Genomic DNA, 23,399 nt, shown 5'->3' on the forward strand with positions numbered 1-23,399 from the left:
CGGTCCACTATCACCCATATGGAGTCATGTCCTTTCTGTGTCTTGGGTAAACCCACTACAAAATCCATTTCTATCTCATCCCATTTCCAAACCGGGATGGGTAAGGGTTGCAGCAATCCTGCTGGCTTCTGATGTTCGGCCTTGATTCTTTGACAAGTATCACAATGGGCGACGAACCGTGCAATGTCTGCCTTCATTCCACTCCACCAATACTTTTGTCTTATATCCACATACATCTTGATGGATCCTGGGTGGGTGGAATATGCCGAGTTGTGGGCCTCATCCATAATAGTCTGCCGGAAGTCTCCTTCCTTGGGTACGCAAATTCTATCTTTGTACCATAAGGTTCCTTTGTCATCCACTCTAAAATCCGGTGCCTTGTTTTCTCCGGTATGCATGCGGATTTTCATCAAGTCCTTGTCTGAACCTTGGGCCTTTCTGATCTTATTCTCCAAAGTGGGTTGAACACTCAACTTGCAACTGGAACCATGGGGGGCGATGTGCACATTTAATCATGCCATTTCTTCTTGTAGGTGGGCATCCTTAGGTCCATAAGATTTCCGGCTTAAGGCATCTGCTACGACGTTTGCTTTACCAGGATGGTAATGAATTACCACATTATAATCCTTAACTAGTTCTAACCACCTTCTTTGCCTTAAGTTCAAATCTGGCTGGGTGAAGATGTACTTCAAGCTCTTATGGTCTGTGTAGATCTCACACTTATTCCCAATCAGATATTGTCTCTAAATCTTGAGGGCATGTACTACGGCTGCAAACTCCAAATCATGGGTTGGGTAATTTTGCTCATGAGGCTTGAGTTGTCGGGAAGCATATGCCACTACTTTCCCATCTTGCATAAGGACACATCCTAATCCTTGACGGGATGCATCACAATAAATGACAAAGTGTGACATCCCGGCCCAACAAGGATGAATTTGAGCCCACTAGTGGCCCAAGTGTGAGTGGCATGGCATGTGTGGGGAGTTATCCCACCTTGCTAGTTGAGGGTGAGTCTCACCAACATATAAACCTAAGTGCCAAATGCATTTCAACCCCCAGGTTAACCCTTTTACGCGAAACGAGGACGAAAGCGTAAGCGGGTGTAACACCCTAATGTAATTTTCCCAAATTTTTAGGGAATTTATTTGGGCTTAAATAAAATTTCCAGGGTTTTCTCTAATTTATCTTGCATTTAAAGTAAATTTATAACATAAGAAAATAAAATTTACTATAGGATCAACTTGTTTGTGCACTCATGCTGGAGCATTGCTTTATTTGTGTTGAGTGTATAGGGTTTGAATTCAAAATTATTTGAATTCAAATAGAATTGTTGTGGCAGAACCAACCTGAATTATACCGGCTCAAGTACGTGAGTCCATTCCTGAGGGCTCCAACGTGCTTCAAACGGTATAATCCCTTGGCCTGTCGGGTAACGTCCGATAAACCACCGATACACAGGATCAAATAAGGTTACCTCACACGAAGGTGAGTCCAGAGATATAATCACCATCATATTTTACATCACAAGGAATTACATTATAAGAGTTTTCAAAAGCAGTACATTACAAACTGCTAAAGTCATGGTTTTTGGCAGCGGAAAACGTATGCGATGATTTACAGCACGTCGTCAAGACGGATGTCATGCTAAGCCCAAGCACGACATCACTCGGTATCACCAATGTTGGTCGGGGACGGATCCCATTTCACGGACCAACCTTCTGGAAAAGCACAGGGCCAAGGCAGGGGAAGAGTAGGGTCTTCAAGGACTATACCTGAAAAACATGTAACTAGCAAGACTGAGTATACTAATACTCAGCAAGGCTTACCCGGTTATGGTATACTTAGCCATGTAACTAGACTTATGAAGGCTTTTAGCTCTGGGTAGAGTTTTCAGCTAAAAAGCATCAAAGAGTAGATCCTTAATGTCAACTTTTAGTTTTCAAATTCTAGGTGATTATTCAATCTAGATGAGCACCTATAGCTATTCAAGCATGGTAAAATCTTTAGTCAAACATCATCTTCGATAATCATAACATTGCTCTTGTTACTCAATGTGGTAAAGGGGATAAGCAGTCTCATTCATCGTGAGAGGCGGACGATTCCTGAATCGAGATTCAACCTTGCAAGGTAAACCTAACTCACACGCTTGGAACACCAAAGGGTCGTTCCGAAGCAACCGTTTACCTTTCAATCCGACTCGTGGATCAGATCCACCACAAGCGACTGCAGGACCATACGCACTTCCAAAGTGCAGGATGTACGTCTGTAGCGCGACTACAAAACCCGTACTCCTGGTTGCCCTTGCAACACGTATTCCCACACGTCGAACATAAGTAACCAGAAGAAGCAAGACGAGTGGTGGGAGGTATGTCCACTCCTCGGGCCGATTGGCTACTAGGCTTACCGCTTACCATATTTCGCGGTATGTGGTTAGTACTTTCAAACACTTAACCCGCACTACCACACGCTGCGACCTTAACAGATTCAACAACACAGACGGGGTATCACCTCAACCATGATACCTCACCAAACTCCCGTCCGGCATCCTTATAGTCATAACAGGAATGTAAACTTTACAACTCCTATATCGCGCGAGTGACACGGAATCACCCGACTTCTACCGGTCCTATTAGCATAGCAGCTAGTCGGACTCAAGTGCTAACATTCAATACATTGGTTCCTAGGAAAATGCAACTAGGGTTTTTCATACAATTCCTAAGAACTTAATGCAGAGATAGATATAAATAACATAGGTTGCAGTGTAAATAAAGTAGGGTTTATGTCTGGGGCTTGCCTTTACTGGTGGGGCTGAAGTCAGAAATGTTAATATCTTCCGAACTTTGGTTTCGTTAATCCCTTGGTGACGTTCACTTGGTCTTCAAGAACATTCTCCGCAGACTTTTGGGAGATCTTGTAGGTATTGTTTGCGGAAGTAGCCGTATCTACATGCAATGCAACATTTCATTCAAAGTGTGCACATAAAATTACCTTACTTAACAATACAATTGCAGTCTAGCACTCATATAACACACTATTCACATAACAACCAAAAAGATCTAAACTAAACCTAGACAGAGCTATAGGGAAACAACTATTTAGAATCAGCTACTTGTTGAGGGTTACAACAGAGCTGATTGGAAACGACAAAGGTTTAGCTGATTGATAGGTGCATCAGGTTCCTAGATGATCGATGAAAGCATCGATTACTTTGGCAGAAGGATGATTCCTAAAGCAGTTGTCCTAACTGAGATGTGCTTAAGTGTTATCCTAGGTAACTAGGTGTGGTTGTATCGGCTCGATTACGTCAACACAACAATTGAGTGACGTATAGCCGATTGGAGTGTGATTGAGGGTAGGTGACCGATAGTGTGACGCCCCGAAAATTCACTTAATTAAATCCTGCGCTAGAGTAGTTCGTAAAAATGATTCAAAACCCTAACTCTAATTAATCGCTCCGCGTCGCTCGATGGCTTGTTGCCCACACGCGACCGCCCGCCGGGATTAGCGCCGGCGCGACTTCTTTTCCCCACGCGAATACCGCGCGCGTGGCCGACCGGCCGCGGCAGCGGCCGCGATTGGCACCGATGCGTCTTCTTTTTCCTCGCTGTTCTCCTCGCGCTACGCGCTTCTCCGCGCATGGCCGACCGGCCGCGGTCACCGCCGCGACCGGCGCCGGCACTCCTTCCTCCCTCCTTTTTCTTTTCTCTTTTTCTTTTCTCTTTTTCTCCCTATTTCTTTTCCCTTCTTTCTTTTCTTTTTCCTTCCCTTCCTTTTTTCTTTCTTTTTCCTCTCCTTCCTTTTCTCCTTCCTTCCTGTTTCCCCCTCCTCTCTCTGCTCCCGAACACCACCGGCCCTCGCCTCCCGGGCCACGGCCCCTCCTCCCTCACGCGCAAGCGCACGCCCGAACACCCCTCCCCGCGCGCTGGCCTCTGCCCCGGCCACGCCACGACGCGCGCGCACGCGCCGCGCGTGGCCGTGCGTCGCGCGCGCCGCCCGTCGCCAGCTGCGTCGCCCGCTGCTGCTCCCCACCGCGCCCCGCGCGCACGAGCGCGCCCTGTTCCTGCGCGTGCCGCGCCGCCCGCGTGCGCCTGCCCCCGCGCGTGCCGCACCGCCCGTCGTTGGCCGCGCCGCACGCTGCTGCCGCACACCGTCGCCGTCCTGCACCCGCACCGCACGCCGCGTCGCGACGGCCGCAAGCGGCCGGAGCGCCATTAATGGCGCCCGCACCGCCCGCCGGCCGCCCCATCCCAATCCCCTCCGCCCTACCGCCCCCCGGCCTATAAATAGGCCGCCCGCGCAGCTGACCTCCCCTACAACTCCCACCGCCGCCTCTAGCCCTTTCCCCGAGCCCCTAGCGCCGCCACGCCGAGCTCCCGCGCCCGCCGCCGCCGGCCTCCGTCGCCCCGCCTGCACACGCCGTCCCGGCCCGAGGTGAGGCCGGGGACCAGTTCCCCTCGCCCTCCCCTTCCTTTTCCCCCTACTCCGGGCCGCTCGTGGGCCCTGGCCGGCCGGCGCCACCTGCCGCCGTCGCCCCTACCCCCCCTCCTCTGTTTCAGTCACGGGGGAGGAGAGGAGGAAGAAAGGGGTTTTTACCCAAACCCCCCCCCTCCTCACTTTATTGCTTATAGAACCTTCTCCGTCTTAATTATTCCCTATTTGCAAAAAGGACTCTGCTCCTCTCATTAATTCAAACCAAACCCTCCGTAACATAGACCTAAGACATACTCGAAACATTTTAGCATGCTCAGGGTATTTCTAGAAATCGTAAATAGGTCCTTACTCTTTCCGGATATTTACGAACAAGCCCCTGGACCCCCGTTTAACCCCCGAAACCACCTTTAACTCGTCATTTTATGTGCGAAACGACCTCCGATCGACCCGAAACTTTACCACACCCTTTCTAGTATAGTTCTAGCCATGTCATTAAGAAACCACCCAAAAATATTACCCCTAACTCCATAACTAAATTATTTCCGATTCAAGCCCAACGATAAAAGCTTTTAGTTCTTTCGCTTGATCGTATGACTGTTTGCTTGCGTCGTAGGGCACGGAGTGAACGAAGAAGTTCCCGACTGCGAACAAGCAACCGAGGACCAGTTCTGCGACCCTGAACCCGAGGGACAGTACTTCGATCAGGACCTTCCGCAAGGACTTGACGATGGCAAGTTCAATTCCGCCCTTTGATGCATGTTTTTGTCCTAGTTTTTATAAACACAACCCGATGGCCTGTTTTATAAAATTGCATGGTTTTGCGTGCCGTAACCATGGTAGGATAGCCACCCTTGTTGTGACAACCATACCTTGACCACCTAATTTTATAAAGAGAATGCGTGTGTGTGGGAAAGGGTAAAATGTGGATTTGAGAAACGAGTCGGACGGGATGGATGGCATTTCTGTGTGAATTGCCGTTGGTGTGCTCGTACCTGTGTGGTTGAGCGTGGAGGGGAGATATCCATCTTGTCACCCCTAAGGACCGAGTTGATGTGTCGTCTCACCTAGCTTCCTGTCGTGCAAACCACTTGACCGTTGTATGGGCAACGGCTTGGCCTAACCCCACTAGTTAGTCTGATAGCCATCAGGAGAGCTGGGAGCAACGGGTGATCAAGGAGACGGGATAAGCTCTGTGTGACTTATGCCCCGGTTAAACCTCGGTGGTAGGTCGAATGACCCCTTGATAAATCCCGTGGTGGCTAGTCAGGTCTAGCTAAGGTGGGTAAGGGCTTCGATGGGATCTGCACCGGCACTAAGGTGTTCGTGCTGTGGTACCCCACCTGTGGGTAAAGTTGCACATCTCTGCAGAGTTGAAAATCTATTTGAATAGCCGTGCCCACGGTATTAGGAAAGTTATGGTGTGGTCACATAACTAGTGTTTCTCTTGGGAATGATTGGGCTGGTGTGAGTTGTTTGGAAAGTGTCCGGCAGTTGTGCCGTGTGCTACGGCGGATGGGGAGTCCGGTAGCAGTTTTAAACTGGGATCCTGTGTGGATCAACATTACGTGCTTCTTGGTGTTTGAAAACTAGTTTTGAAAATATTTATAATCGAACCTTTGCATATAACCGAGTTTTCCGCAAACAAACCCTTACCGTACCCTTGGATTGTCTTTTGCATTAATTTCTGTTATACCCCCTCCGTGGGTGTGATTGGACTTGCTGAGTACGTTTGTACTGACCCCTTTCTTACCTTTACAGTGGAAGACCCAGACTACATCCCCGAAGACAACGAGTAGGGTTTCGTCCTGCACCCAGTCTTGCCTGTGGTTGAGGCCACCGTTGGATTCCGCATGGCGCAAGACTCCGATGACCCTCTTTTCGTAACTAGTGTAATGGTGTGGGTTTTAGTTGTAGTCCTCGCGATTGTGGCGCTTCACTGCCCATTACCGCGAAGAGCTGTACGGTGATGTACCATCTGTTGTAATAAAAGTGTTATCAGCCTCCTGGGACTGATAAATTAACACTTTTAAGTCTTCCCTGATGGGGGGACGCTTCAGGTGGTATCAGAGCCGCAGGTTGGCCGTAGGACGTGACCCTAGGAACGAGACCCCTTTCCAGACCCTAGAAATTGTCCCGGTTTAGAAACTTTCTGCACAAACACTCACCACTGGTCTTTGCCTTGTTCCAGATGGCTGGCAATGGATGGGTTAGCGGAATCTGCCACGCAGAGCCCGGCCTCCCCAAGTTACTATTGCTCAGCCTGGAACGCGTTGGGGTTATGGAACCACCGGAGTATGCCTACCGTGAGTACATCGCCGGAGGCACCCTTCGGTGCGACATAATGGTTTTTGTGGAGAAAAGCACCTGCTACCCTGATGTGGACCCTTGGTTCATCTCCACCACTGGTTTCCGCTTCCCCGACACCTATCGAAAGGCCGCTCGTAAAGCCCTGCGACGACTGCGTGTGCTCTACAGGCACCACCTTCAGCGGACCCCTATGGGATTTTTCCCACCCGCTGAGGGAAGAGGGCGCACTTGGATTGCCCAAATGAGGGAACTTGGACGAGAAGAAGAAGACCTGGAAGACACGGTCTCCCACCTATCCATCTACCTCACTGGCTTGGATGCACTCTACCGCGAACGGGCGGCACAACTGAAGCAGCTAATCCATGGGATTGAAAAGTTAACCCAGGAGCTGGAGGAACAACGGACAAGAGCCGCAAGCGCCGAGTATTCCTTAGCCGCCCTCCAAGCCCAGATGCAAGAATACGAGAACCGCAACGGAATAGGTGGATGGATCGAGGAAGAAGAAGAAGAACCCATGGAAACCCATTGGGATAAGGGTACTCAGACCGAAAACGAGATGGATCGGTTCCTTCCAATAAAGAAGCGCTCTATCAGGACCGAGGAAGAATCCCCATGATAGGATTAGCACCTCTAGCAAAAACCCTACCCTAATAACCACGTATCCATGAAAACTGTACCACCCTTGTTGTAATAATAAATATCATCTACTCCCGTTTGCACCTGTACCAGGTTGTTTACCCTGTTTCTGTTTCAGATGGCTGAGGAAGGATGGACCCAGGGCGATTGCCAAGCTGCACCTGGATTCCCCAGCCTCTTGATCAACACCCTGGAAGGACTTGGCGTTACAGAGCGCCCAAGGTACTACAGCCGAGAGTACGAGCACCATGGTACCCTCCGCTGCAGGGTGATCCTAGTCATCGCCAGGAGCAACTGCTACCCCGACATCCAGCCCTGGCGGGCAACCGCCACAGGGTTTAGACACCAAGACACCTACCCCTTGGCCATCAGAAAAGCACTCCGTTATTCGTGCCGGATTTTTGAAGAACACCTCGCCCCTACACCAGCGAAGTTCTTTCCACCGGCCATCAGAACCCCAGTCTGGGAAGCGCGCATGAGAAACCTAGAACGACGTCGCCACGAAGAAGGCCCCCTGTACCAAGTGGCCACTTACCTAGCCGCCCTGGACCAACTCTTTGATGAGCAAGCCAACCTTCTAAGGGAGCAGACCCATCGAGCCGAGCAAGCAGAGCTCACGGTGAGGATACAGCAGATCCGAGCCGCCCATGCCGAGGCGAGAGCCGCAGCCGCGGTCAGTAGCGAAGCAGTCGCCCAAGAAAGCCTCAGGCAGGCCCGAGACCGACGTATGCAAGATTGGACCCAAAGTGGAACACCAGTCCCGGCGATAGGGGAAGACCATGTTTTACTCGGGACACCCGTCATAGGGTGGGGATCACTCTTTGGGAGCACACGAGCCCCACCCGAGAACCCTGAAAGTTCTGCTGCCGCCGACGAAGGGGATGCTGCAATGCAACCCCTGACCGATGGGAACCCAGAAGACGGCGAGCGAGAACCTCTCACCCTGTCCGCCCCGGAAGAAGACACACCACGCAAGTAGAGTGACCGACGCCATCTCAGTGATGCCCCTCCCCAGCCTTTCTGTTTGCGCCGTACCCTTAAGACAAGACCCTGGCTGAGTAGCACGAGACCTAGTCGTACCCCCACACTGTACCCCCCCTTGCTGTAATAAAAAGGGTTTGTGCTTGCTGTTTGTGGTGATTGTGTGCTGGTTTGATGTGTGCTACTTGTTTATACGGGTACCGGCAGAAGGTAGATTCTGCCTTATATATACGAATTAAACAAATTAAACATCACAAAATCGTAACTCCGATTTACCCAATCAACAGGTGACCCCCCGGAACGTCGCGAGGGCCTCCCGTGGCCGGAACCCCGTAGCCGCTAGTGTCGGAGCACATCCCGTTGAACAAGATCTTCCCCAAGGAGAACAAGAAGTAAGCCAGAACCGAGGGGGAAGTCAAGAAGGAGAACAACTACCACCACCCCCACCCCTCGGAGACCTGGCGCAGATCATCCATAACCAGACCCTCATACTGGAGACTCTGGCGAATGCCCTCATTAACCGGCAGCCACGAGGGCAGAATATGAACGACAAGCTGACGGCCTTTCTAAGGACTAAGCCACCTACCTTCGCCGGATCCTGCAACCCGTTGGATGCTGACGACTGGTTGCGAGTAATTCAGAGGAAGCTCGAACCATTCGAATGCCAGGACCGGGATAAAGTCCTTCTGGCAGCCCACCAGCTCACCGGAACAGCGTTATCCTGGTGGGAAAACTATTGTGCCGCAGCCGAAGATGCCTCTACCATCACCTGGGGAGAATTTGTAAGGGAGTTCCGCCGCTACCACATCCCTTCGGCCACTATGAAGCGCAAGGCGGATGAATTCCGCGCACTACAACAAGGAAGCATGTCGGTGGAAGAGTACACCCACCGGTTCATAGAATTGGCCCGGTACGCGCCGGAAGAAGTGAATGACGACGATAAGAAGCAAGACATGTTCAAGAGGGGGTTAAGCCCAGAACTCCGGACCTTGCTTACTCCCCAGATCTATCCGGACTTTAACACCCTGATGAACAAGGCTATCCTCACAGAAAGGGCCAAAGCTGAAGAGAGAAAGGATAATAAACGCAAATTCCTGGAAAGTAAGGCCCGCCAACAGGACCGCTTCCAAAAGCCGAGGAACTCCAACTACACTGCACCAAGATCTCAGGCCCCAATGCAGTATAGGACTCAGTCCCAAGTGACAGGATTACGAGCCCCTGAAGCACAGCTTAAGAGTCAGAATACCATGAGGGCCCCGCAGAGCAACACAAGCCTGGTCGCCTCCGACAACAACAATGTTAGGGCCTGTTTCAACTGCCGTGAGACAGGGCATTTCATCACCAATTGCCCTTATGCCAAGAGCAAGCCGGCTACATCGGCCTTCTCCAACACGGTGAATGGGCCCAGACCAGCCCTGACCGGCACCAACCGAGTGCCCATCCGCAACAATGACAACAGCCAGCAGGTGAAGCAGCAATCATTTGGACAAGCCCGCGTCAATCACATCGACGCGCAGGAGGCTCAAGAGGCCCAAGGCGTAGTGCTCGGTGAGTACCTAGTCAACTCGGCTCTGGCAATAGTATTATTTGATTCTGGAGCATCACACTCGTTTATATCCTCGAGCTATGTGGAGAAACACAAAATACCTACAGTACTACTAAAAACACCCCTATTAACCCGGACGACTGGAGGCGACATCAATTGTCAATTAGGTTGTCCACGGGTAAGGATCAATTTAAGTGGGGTAGACTTTCTAGCAGATTTGGTAGTACTTAAGTCTGGGGGAATAGACGTGATTCTTGGGATGGACTGGTTAAGCCGACACAATGGTCTCATAGGCTGTACGAACAAAGTGGTGCACCTAACAAACCCCGAAGGAATACAAGTGATCTGCCATACCCGGGATAGTAAGTTTGACCCAATAATGTTTAGCATGGAAGCCAAGCCCTTAGAAGGAGTCCCGGTAGTAAACGAATACCCGGATGTATTCCCCGAAGAGCTTCCCGGAATGCCGCCAGATAGGGATATAGAGTTTGTCATAGACCTTATCCCCGGAACATCCCCTATAGCCAAAAGACCTTATAGGATGGCGGCTTCTGAGTTAACAGAATTAAAGAAACAACTGGAAGAACTGCAACGAATTGGCTTCATTAGACCAAGCTCGTCGCCGTGGGGAGCCCTAGTGCTGTTTGTCAAGAAGAAAGATGAGAGTATGAGATTGTGTGTGGATTACCGAGCACTGAACGAGGTTACCATTAAGAATAAGTACCCCCTCCCAAGGATTGATGACCTATTCGATCAGCTAAAGGGAGCCAAGTACTTTTCCAAGATCGATTTAAGGTCAGGGTACTTCCAGCTCAAGATTAGAGAAAGTGACATCCCTAAGACAGCTTTTGTCACCCGCTACGGGCAGTTTGAGTTCACCGTAATGTCCTTCGGACTAACCAATGCCCCCGCCTATTTTATGAACCTCATGAATAAGGTATTCATGGACGAGCTAGATAAGTTCGTCATAGTCTTCATTGACGACATACTTATCTACTCCAAGAGTGTTCAGGAACATGAGCAACATCTGCGGGTAGTGTTGGAAAAGCTAAGGAAGCATAAACTATATGCTAAATTTAGCAAATGCGAATTCTGGCTGGAGAAAGTAGCTTTCCTTGGTCACATTCTGACCGCGGAAGGCGTAGCAGTGGACCCAGAGAAGGTCGAAGCCGTGTCCAACTGGCAGCGACCGACCAATGTTAGTGAAATCAGAAGTTTTCTTGGATTAGCCGGATACTATCGGAGATTTATCGAGGGATTCTCTAAGATAGCCCGACCCATGACGGAACTTCTTAAGAAGGAGAAGAAATTCGCCTGGACGGAAAATTGTGAAAGAAGTTTTCAAGAATTGAAGCAAAGGTTGACAACCGCCCCAGTGTTGACCCTACCGGACATCCATCGGGACTTTGTCATTTACTGTGACGCATCCCGACAAGGATTAGGGTGTGTACTGATGCAAGACGGGAGAGTCGTCGCATATGCTTCCCGCCAACTCAGGACTCATGAGTAGAATTATCCGACGCATGATTTGGAATTAGCAGCCGTAGTGCATGCCCTTAAGATTTGGAGACACTACCTGATTGGAAATAAGTGTGAGGTTTACACCGACCACAAAAGCCTGAAGTATATCTTCACCCAGACGGATTTAAACCTAAGGCAAAGAAGATGGTTGGAGTTGGTCAAGGACTACAATTTGGAAATTCAGTATCACCCCGGGAAAGCAAACGTAGTAGCCGATGCCCTAAGCCAAAAATCCTATGGACCCAAGGATGACCACCTACAAGAGGAAATGGCACGATTAAATGTGCACGTTGTGCCTCGAGGTTCCAGCCAGGTGCTGAACGTCCGATCAACACTAGAGGATAGGATCAGAGAGGCTCAAGGATCGGATCAAGAGTTAGTAAAGATTTGCAAACAAACTGGAGAAAACAAAGCACCAGGTTTCAGAATAGACGATAAGGGAACGTTATGGTACGAGGATAGAATTTGTGTTCCCCAGAATGGAGACTTCCGGCAGATAATCATGGACGAAGCCCATAACTCAGCCTACTCCATCCACCCAGGATCCACCAAAATGCATATGGACATAAGGCAAAAATACTGGTGGAATGGAATGAAAGCGGATATTGCACGATTTGTGGCACATTGTGATACCTGCCAAAGGATCAAGGCCGAACATCAAAAGCCGGCAGGATTGTTGCAACCCTTGCCTATCCCGGTCTGGAAATAGGATGAGGTAGGGATGGACTTTGTAGTGGGTCTACCCAGAACGCAAAAGGGACACGATTCCATATGGGTAGTAGTGGACCGACTCACTAAATCGGCTCATTTCATACCCGTACGAACCACTTACGGTGGAGAAAAACTGGCAAAGCTTTATGTGGAAAATATAGTAAAGTTACATGGAGTGCCTAGCAGAATTGTCTCAGATAGAGGAACCCAATTTACCTCTAGATTCTGGAAAAGCTTGCATCAAGCCATGGGCACCAAGTTGGATTTCAGCTCTGCGTATCACCCACAGACGGATGGTCAAACCGAAAGGGTAAATCAGATTATGGAGGATATGCTGAGAGCATGTGTTCTAACCTACGGAAAGGACTGGGAGCAGAGTCTGCCTTATGCAGAATTCTCATACAACAATAGCTACCAAGCCAGCCTGGGCATGTCACCATTCGAAGCCCTCTATGGAAGAAAGTGCAAAACCCCTTTGATGTGGTCGGAAGTCAGAGAACGTGCACTAGTAGGACCTGCACTTATAAAAGAAGCAGAAGAAAAAGTAGCGGAGATCCGCGAAAAATTGAAAGCGGCTCAATCCCGACAAAAGAGTTACGCGGACAAGAAGAGGCGGGAAATAAGTTTCAACCCAGGAGATTTTGTTTATCTCAAGGTCTCACCCATTCGAGGAACGCGAAGGTTTCAAGTACAAGGAAAATTGGCCCCTCGATACATTGGGCCGTATCGAGTTCTAAAGAGAGTCGGAGCCGTGGCATACCAACTGGAGTTACCAGAAGAAATGTTGGATATACACCCAGTATTCCATGTTTCGCAATTAAGAAGGTGTTTGAGAGTACCCGAGGGAGAACACGTGCCGGTAGAAACAATAGATCTGCAACCGGATCTGCGATACCAGGAAGTACCGGTCAAAATTCTGGACACTATCACTAGGAGGACGCGAAACTCCGAAGTACGGATATGCAGGGTTCAATGGAGCAGACACGGAGTGGAGGAGGCAACCTGGGAACGCGAGGAGGCTCTGAAGAAGGAATTTCCCCATCTGTTTAGGAGCCAGCCGAATCTCGAGGACGAGATTCATTTAAGTGGGGTAGGTTTGTGACGCCCCGAAAATTCACTTAATTAAATCCTGCGCTAGAGTAGTTCGTAAAAATGATTCAAAACCCTAACTCTAATTAATCGCTCCGCGTCGCTTGATGGCTTGTTGCCCACGCGCGACCGCCCGCCGGGATTAGCGCCGGCGCGACTTCTTTTCCCCGCGTGAATACCGCGCGCGTGGCCGACCGGCCGCGGCTGCGGCCGCGATTGGCGCCGACGCGTCTTCTTTTTCCTCGCTGTTCTCCTCGCGCTATGCGCTTCTCCACGCATGGCCGACCGGCCGCGGTCACCGCCGCGACCGGCGCCGGCACTCCTTCCTCCCTCCTTTTTCTTTTCTCTTTTTCTTTTCTCTTTTTCTCCCTATTTCTTTTCCCTTCTTTCTTTTCTTTTTCCTTCCCTTCCTTTTTTCTTTCTTTTTCCTCTCCTTCCTTTTCTCCTTCCTTCCTGTTTCCCCCTCCTCTCTCTGCTCCCGAACACCACCGGCCCTCGCCTCCCGGGCCACGGCCCCTCCTCCCTCACGCGCAAGCGCACGCCCGAACACCCCTCCCCGCGCGCTGACCTCTGCCCCGGCCACGCCACGACGCGCGCGCATGCGCCGCGCATGGCCGTGCGTCGCGCGCGCCGCCCGTCACCAGCTGCGTCGCCCGCTGCTGCTCCCCACCGCGCCCCGCGCGCACGAGCGCGCCCTGTTCCTGCGCGTGCCGCGCCGCCCGCGTGCGCCTGCCCCCGCGCGTGCCGCACCGCCCGTCGTTGGCCGCGCCGCACGCTGCTGCCGCACACCGTCGCCGTCCTGCACCCGCGCCGCACGCCGCGTCGCGACGGCCGCAAGCGGCCGGAGCGCCATTAATGGCGCCCGCACCGCCCGCCGGCCGCCCCATCCCAATCCCCTCCGCCCTACCGCCCCCCGGCCTATAAATAGGCCGCCCGCGCAGCTCACCTCCCCTACAACTCCCACCGCCGCCTCTAGCCCTTTCCCCGAGCCCCTAGCGCCGCCACGCCGAGCTCCCGCGCCCGCCGCCGCCGGCCTCCGTCGCCCCGCCTGCACACGCCGTCCCGGCCCGAGGTGAGGCCGGGGACCAGTTCCCCTCGCCCTCCCCTTCCTTTTCCCCCTACTCCGGGCCGCTCGTGGGCCCTGGCCGGCCGGCGCCACCCGCCGCCGTCGCCCCTACCCCCCCCTCCTTTGTTTCAGTCACGGGGGAGGAGAGGAGGAAGAAAGGGGTTTTTACCCAAACCCCCCCCTCCTCACTTTATTGCTTATAGAACCTTCTCCGTCTTAATTATTCCCTATTTGCAAAAAGGACCCTGCTCCTCTCATTAATTCAAACCAAACCCTCCGTAACATAGACCTAAGACATACTCGACACATTTTAGCATGCTCAGGGTATTTCTAGAAATCATAAATAGGTCCTTACTCTTTCCGGATATTTACGAACAAGCCCCTGGACCCCCGTTTAACCCCCGAAACCACCTTTAACTCGTCATTTTATGTGCGAAACGACCTCCGATCGACCCGAAACTTTACCACACCCTTTCTAGTATAGTTCTAGCCATGTCATTAAGAAACCACCCAAAAATATTACCCCTAACTCCATAACTAAATTATTTCCGATTCAAGCCCAACGATAAAAGCTTTTAGTTCTTTCGCTTGATCGTATGACTGTTTGCTTGCGTCGTAGGGCACGGAGTGAACGAAGAAGTTCCCGACTGCGACCAAGCAACCGAGGACCAGTTCTGCGACCCCGAACCCGAGGGACAGTACTTCGATCAGGACCTTCCGCAAGGACTTGACGATGGCAAGTTCAATTCCGCCCTTTGATGCATGTTTTTGTCCTAGTTTTTATAAACACAACCCGATGGCCTGTTTTATAAAATTGCATGGTTTTGCGTGCCGTAACCATGGTAGGATAGCCACCCTTGTTGTGACAACCATACCTTGACCACCTAATTTTATAAAGAGAATGCGTGTGTGTGGGAAAGGGTAAAATGTGGATTTGAGAAACGAGTCGGACGGGATGGATGGCATTTCTGTGTGAATTGCCGTTGGTGTGCTCGTACCTGTGTGGTTGAGCGTGGAGGGGAGATATCCATCTTGTCACCCCTAAGGACCGAGTTGATGTGTCGTCTCACCTAGCTTCCTGTCGTGCAAACCACTTGACCGTTGTATGGGCAACGGCTTGGCCTAACCCCACTAGTTAGTCTGATAGCCATCAGGAGAGCTGGGAGCAACGGGTGATCAAGGAGACGGGATAAGCTCTGTGTGACTTATGCCCCGGTTAAACCTCGGTGGTAGGTCGAATGACCCCTTGATAAATCCCGTGGTGGCTAGTCAGGTCTAGCTAAGGTGGGTAAGGGCTTCGATGGGATCTGCACCGGCACTAAGGTGTTCGTGCTGTGGTACCCCACCTGTGGGTAAAGTTGCACACCTCTGCAGAGTTGAAAATCTATTCGAATAGCCGTGCCCACGGTATTGGGCAAGTTATGGTGTGGTCACATAACTAGTGTTTCTCTTGGGAATGATTGGGCTGGTGTGAGTTGTTTGGAAAGTGTCCGACAGTTGTGCCGTGTGCTACGGCGGACGGGGAGTCCGGTAGCAGTTTTAAACTGGGATCCTGTGTGGATCAACATTACGTGCTTCTTGGTGTTTGAAAACTAGTTTTGAAAATATTTATAATCGAACCTTTGCATATAACCGAGTTTTCCGCAAACAAACCCTTACCGTACCCTTGGATTGTCCTTTGCATTAATTTCTGTTATACCCCCTCCGTGGGTGTGATTGGACTTGCTGAGTATGTTTGTACTCACCCCTTTCTTACCTTTACAGTGGAAGACCCAGACTACGTCCCCGAAGACAACGAGTAGGGTTTCGTCCTGCACCCAGTCTTGCCTGTGGTTGAGGCCACCGTTGGATTCCGCATGGCGCAAGACTCTGATGACCCTCTTTTCGTAACTAGTGTAATGGTGTGGGTTTTAGTTGTAGTCCTCGTGATAGTGGCGCTTCACTGCCCATTACCGTGAAGAGCTGTACGGTGATGTACCATCTGTTGTAATAAAAGTGTTATCAGCCTCCTGGGACTGATAAATTAACACTTTTAAGTCTTCCCTGATGGGGGGACGCTTCAGATAGGTATATAGCCGATCTCTCGGTCGATAAATCGGCTGATAGAAGTGTATGGATGTGGATGGGGAAACTAAGGATTGATCGGCCGTGTTTGACCGACAGGGAAAAGCAACCAAAATCGGCTTGGGTCGGCCAATGGCAAGAACCCTAAGATTATGGGTGCATCTTCGATGCATCGACTATGTGCAGCCGATGTTGGACAGAACAAAAGAATAGTATCGGCGGTAGCCGATACTAGAAAGGTAACAACCGTATCAGCTAACCAACCAATGGTAGGAACATATCAAAAGAAAAGCATCGGTGGACAATTGTTACACAGAAACATCATAGACTTAAAGAAAACGGATGCTAAGTGGTTGGGTTGATAACCTGACACTGAAGCATAACTGTCGAGACGTATTAACTAAGCAATAGATGCACACGGACTAATAAGGATCTATATACGACAAGGAACTTAAGAAAACAGCAATCAAGACGAGGACAATGTCTTGATGGTAGGGATATGAGCACTAGGGTGATAGGATTAACTAACTGTCACACTTCTCCACTTAAAACATACATCCTGTAATTACTTTTCAGCTACAGCACATGCATATCACATAAGATACAAGTAAAGCACACACTCCCTAATATTTAACCTAGATCACAAATCAAGACTTTCAATTCAAGAGCACAACATAAAATTTGTAAACTTTGACCTAAGGATTCAAACAAAACTGATTTTGCATTTTTATGAACTCCTTACGAAATTCTATGAAATGTAGAAGGTCACTGATTTGAAATAAAGGAAGTTCTGGAAATCTTACAGAAAACACCCTAGAACTTTTTAAATTAAAGGAATTAAGTCCCTGGTCCGGGAAAACAGATAACAGGAAGTTAACGACGATATTACGGCAAAGGAGTCGCCAGCATTAAGATGATTCAGCGAATCAGGGCAAACCTTGGGGTAGCCTTGGTTATGGAGGAGAACACGCGGAAAGTGAATTTCCGCGACGAACAGGATCGGCGATAAGATGAGCTCGACGATGATGAGATTCCATGGTTGACAAAGAAGTTTGCCGGGCAGGGTTAACGTGGGTGGACGATGGCCGAAGGGATAATCCCCGCGGTGATTTCTGGTCTTGCTCGGCGATCGACGAGGAATAGGAGCTGCTGGATGTCGTGGATCCCTGGGACGAAATGACAGAGCCGGGTTGGTTCGCTAGGACAACTCCTCCGCAAACCTCCAGGGTCCATCTGCTCACGAGCTAAGCCTTCTTTTGCTCACGCACGTGTGCCACTGAAACATGGCCGGCACACCCGCGTAGCTTCCTACAGGACTGCCGTGCTTGGTTGCATCGAGGCTCCTCCGAGCTCATCACGCCTAACTGCCACCTTCACTCCACAACTCCTCCTTCCGACTCGCCTCGCCAAACTCGTAGCCGCATCACTATCTGTGGCCTCCGCCGCCCCACGCTAAGCACTCGACGTGGTCAAACCCTGGAAGGAAACCCTAGACCCCATGCTGTTTGCGGACCAGCTGCTGTTAAACCCTCGCCGCTGTTTCCGCCTCGACCACCTCGTGCTACTGCTCCTCTTCTTCCTCATCTGCTGGACCTGCGTTGCCTCGGCCTTGTCGCGGCGCATCTGCACACCGTCGCAACATCCGCCCGACGGCGTCTTGCACCCTTGACGCCTCGCCCAACAGCAGGACCCTCGCGTTCTCCAGCACCACGCGTATCCGCATTTCGTCGAACACCTGAGCTGCGTCCTCGATACGGCCACGCGTTCCTGCATCTCGCGCAACAGTGTTCCACCGCAACTCCTCCTGCGCATGCCGTTGCTCGGCACGTCGCACTCCAGCATCGCCTGCTCGTGCCCATGGGCCCGCTCTGCTCCGGCCGCTCAACACCTGCCCACACCGCCAATTCCCATGCGCCACCGTGCGCACGCTCGCGCCACCCGCTCACGCGTGCCGCCTGGAGCCACACGCTTTGCGCCGTCCGAGCGCCCTGCTCACGCGCACCTCCGGCCTGCCGCCCAGCTTCTGCTCCTGTGCGCTGCGTGCTTGCCGGCGCCCGCCATCATCAGTGCTCCAGCCCCCCGCTTACGCGCCCGAGCCGTGCTCCGCTCGCCGCCAGCTCGTTCGGGCTCGCCTGCGCCTCACCCGGGCCTTGCCCCGCACCGGCTCGCTCCTGGAGTCACCCGCCGCTCGGGCTGGCCACCACCCTGCGCGCTCCGCTCGCCTGGATCCGCTCCAGCTCCTGTGCCGCCAGCTCATCCGCGCCGCCAAGCCCAGCTCCCGCGCCCGCCGTGCACCGGCCTCCAGCGCCGCCCGCAGAGCCGCTCGCTCCCACGTGCCTCTGATCCGCCAGCCGCGTGCCTCCGACTCCCGCGCTCGTGCCGAGCTGCCGCCCGACCTGCGCCTTGCGCCGCGGCCCGCGCCCGCTGCTGCGCTCGCCTGGCGGCCGCGCCGAATCGCAGCCGAGCCGTGCTGCCCAGGGCCGCCCGCACGGCGCCTGCTCCCGCTTCTGCGCTGCGCCGTGCAGCGCCCGCGCGCTCCGCGCGCGCCTCGAGCCGCGCTGCGCGCCCCACCTCGGGCTCGCCCAGCCCCGAGCGCCTGCCGCCTGGGCCGCAGCTAGCGCTCAAGCCGCCGCTCGCCTGCGTGTGCTAGAATGGTTGGAGGAGAGAAAGAACGAGAGGGAAAGGGAGAGATGTCCCTGTCCGTGAATGGAAGAGAACACCAAATAGATGAGGAATAGAGGGAGAAGAAGGAGGAATGGATTTCCCCAAGGACTTATACGTAAAATCAGAGAACTGCAGGGACCTATTTGTAAAACAAAATTTCCCATGGATTTAAAACCCAAATGAAAAAAAATGCCCAAAACGAAAGTTGAAGAGGTTTTCAAACTGTACAACATTGCTTTAGGGCTCAAGTTCAGAAACTCAAAATTTGTATCTTTACACGTGAATCTTTGAACAAAAGTCGGATTTGTATTGCTTTTGTCCTAAAGAATGAAACTTTATAAAATTCAGGACCTAAATGCAAGCATTTATGACATGTCATGATGACGAGATAGACTCGTCATAATGAGTGGATAGACATGTCATGATGACTTGCACCTTTTGCACTTTAGTTCTGAGTAAATTTTGAAAGTTACTTTTGTAAATCAAATACTTGCACAAAAGGACTTATACTTTTATAAAATTACATAAACACCCTTATTTTTACCATTTTACCCAAAATTTTTTACACACTTCAACACACACATTTCAAATACAACTTTCAAATAAACATACATTTTTACAAGGGATAACATAAGAAAAACATGTTTACCAAAACCACCTTTCACTTATTTCGAAATTATGCTTCTCCAAATACATTTTGCAAAACAACCCTAGGTTTTTCTGTAATTACAAAAATACCCTTTTTACTTGCACTTTAAATTTTCAAAAGCTTCACATAAACACACATAAGCTTTATACAAACAAACACATATTTCACACTAACAAAATATATCTAGTATTGCAAGTACACGAACTGTCACGGCCTCCCTCCCTAAAAAGAATCTCGTCCCGAGATTCGGACGAAAGACTCTTAAGGGAAGAGAAGCAAATCACCCATCAAAAGTGACAAAAAGCAATCACACCAGAGAAACTTGAGGTTGATGATAAAAGCCGTTGGAGTATGACGAGATGAGTATAATGAATGCATGGATAGATTGTATATGGAGAAGTTGAGGGAAGGGAGAGAAAGGTGATCAAGTTCTCATAGAGTTGAGATCACATCATGAGATCACAATATGGGGACGATAAATGTCGGCGACATTTATCACAAGACTTATGGATAGCAAGTAAAGATAGTACGAAAGATTGAGTTACGAGTGATGTTTGATACATTTCTGCTCAGAGTTTATTACCTGAATAATTTTAGATGATGTTGATTGCAAAACATGCCTATTTAGACCAATGCAATCAAGGGATAATGACAAAATGCTCTACTCAGAGTGCAATGCTCGATATATAACCATGAATGTGATGCACTGTTGAGATGTATGATTGCATTGATGGTGCAACATGAGGATGAAGGATTCCATGTACGACCGAAATGGTGCATATAACACAATGCAATTACCATGATGCTGACCAAATGATGCATACACCATGATGTAAGAATAACGACGCTTGCAATGTATGCACATATGAAATGCATGAAGTATGATGCATATGACTCGCACTCTACAACCGTTCTCTCGTAACGAACACCTGGGTAGGTCTATATCCTTGGGCGAGGATCAAAAGTTAGGACACTAGTAAGGTTGTACAAGAAGAGATTGCAGTGGGGTTACGTCACATATACCTAGTCACCAGTGCGCTCCTAATGGCTCAATCATGTAGCTGCAGCGCACATGAGGCCTTAGGTTCCGACACTGCATCATGGTCATGTGATTAAACACCACCACAAAAGAGGAAAAGCAACCCTGTAGTGTCAACAGCAACAAGATAGATTAGGAAACCGAAGACAACCCAAAGCTGTACTGGAGACACACTCGTTAGTTAGTCTACGGGTTTTCGATGATGATGCAACACCATGCACTGACCAAAGATGGTATGTATTATGATGCATGACTTTTGCCGGGAAAATTCAAAAAGTAATTATTGTCATAAATCTTTTTAATTTATTCCAAATCATCTGAGCAAAAATTTGAAGGTGCAACTTTCAGATGTTGTAACCAGAATAGCCAACAATATAAGGTACAACATCAAGAGAGGATAGATGAATCACTGAATGATGGATTCATGGGTTTGCTGACAATTATCAAGGTTTAACCATAGAAAAGCTCAATGGTTCTGCCGAAGCAGATTCAAAGCAAGATCAAGGGTTTGATTTAGCTGTCGAGCTAAGATCGGCGATAAAGTCCAAGCATGACCCATCCCATTGGATTCGCAAAAGACCTTCTCACTTCAGGTTAGCCTAGCAGATTATGTTAGCTCCTACAACACAGAGTCTAGACAGACATTCAGATACAAGCAACATATTTCAGTACAACAATGTAACAAACAAGGCAATCAAATCAATCTGTGATGACACGATGCATGCACGTTCTACACTTCCTCACAAACAAAAATAACTACCAAGTAATCTTGGTCTTACGTGGTTAAGTACGGCGGCACAATATAAATACATCTCTCCCTGTAATATCTAGTCGATAATCCTAACCGTTCAGAACCTACCGAATCGTGATTAGCATTCCTGCAGAAAACATAATATGTATATACTGAACCTTTCATGCCAGCATGTCATGAAAGCGTCCCCAATCATTACTGTTCACTATAGAAACAGCATCTGTACAATTACCGCCGTACAGACAACGTTAACATACGTCGTGAAAACAACGTATTCACGGGGTACCGCAACATGCGAGGTGTTGCTGTTCATACCCCGTACCTAACTATATACTCCCAATGTAGTCAACCGAAGTTGGTACATTGGCAGCATCTCAAGTAGGCCACTGCTTGAGAAACAGCGTTCGGTTCGCATCACCGACGGGAAGGCTAACACCCCAGTTAGCTGAGGATCCTTACCTCCTTACCTCATCGTCGAAGGTGTCGTTACAGAATATAAAGTTGGGTTGTGCATGAATTTAAGTTTTGACAGAAAAGTAATGCTGGTAGTTAGAGTTATATATATATACACTATAGCCACCTTTATTTTCCTCCTAAGCATTACCCTAGGGCTTTACGTACTAAGCATATTCCTTAACGAATCCAACGTGGCTTTGCCAAATATTTTGTTGGTCAAACTTTTATACTGAAAGCATTTTTAAGGTAAAATGTATCTCCAGAGTAACCTTATAGCTCTGATACCAGCTGTGGCAGAACCAACCTGAATTATACCGGCTCAAGTACGTGAGTCCATTCCTGAGGGCTCCAACGTGCTTCAAACGGTATAATCCCTTGGCCTGTCGGGTAACGTCCCGATAAACCACCGATACACAGGATCAAATAAGGTTACCTCACACGAAGGTGAGTCCAGAGATACAATCACCATCATATTTTACATCACAAGGAATTACATTATAAGAGTTTTCAAAAGCAGTACATTACAAACTGCTAAAGTCATGGTTTTTGGCAGCGGAAAACGTATGCGATGATTTACAGCACGTCGTCAAGACGGATGTCATGCTAAGCCCAAGCACGACATCACTCGGTATCACCAATGTTGGTCGGGGACGGATCCCATTTCACGGACCAACCTTCTGGAAAAGCACAGGGCCAAGGCAGGGGAAGAGTAGGGTCTTCAAGGACTATACCTGAAAAACATTTAACTAGCAAGACTAAGTATACTAATACTCAGCAAGGCTTACCCGGTTATGGTATACTTAGCCATGTAACTAGACTTATGAAGGCTTTTAGCTCTGGGTAGAGTTTTCAGCTAAAAAGCATCAAAGAGTAGATCCTTAATGTCAACTTTTAGTTTTCAAATTCTAGGTGATTATTCAATCTAGATGAGCACCTATAGCTATTCAAGCATGGTAAAATCTTTAGTCAAACATCATCTTCGATAATCATAACATTGCTCTTGTTACTCAATGTGGTAAAGGGGATAAGCAGACTCATTCATCGTGAGAGGCGGACGATTCCTGAATCGAGATTCAACCTTGCAAGGTAAACCTAACTCACACGCTTGGAACACCAAAGGGTCGTTCCGAAGCAACCATTTACCTTTCATTCCGACTCGTGGATCAGATCCACCACAAGCGACTGCAGGACCATACGCACTTCCAAAGTGCAGGATGTACATCTGTAGCGCGACTACAAAACCCGTACTCCTGGTTGCCCTTGCAACACGTATTCCCACACGTTGAACATAAGTAACCAGAAGAAGCAAGACGAGTGGTGGGAGGTATGTCCACTCCTCGGGTCGATTGGCTACTAGGCTTACCGCTTACCATATTTCGCGGTATGTGGTTAGTACTTTCAAACACTTAACCCGCACTACCACACGCTGCGACCTTAACAGATTCAACAACACAGATGGGTTATCACCTCAACCATGATACCTCACCA

Source organism: Panicum hallii, chromosome 5 (assembly GCF_002211085.1).
Source record: "Panicum hallii strain FIL2 chromosome 5, PHallii_v3.1, whole genome shotgun sequence".
In the NCBI taxonomy this organism is placed as follows: Eukaryota; Viridiplantae; Streptophyta; class Magnoliopsida; order Poales; family Poaceae; genus Panicum; species Panicum hallii.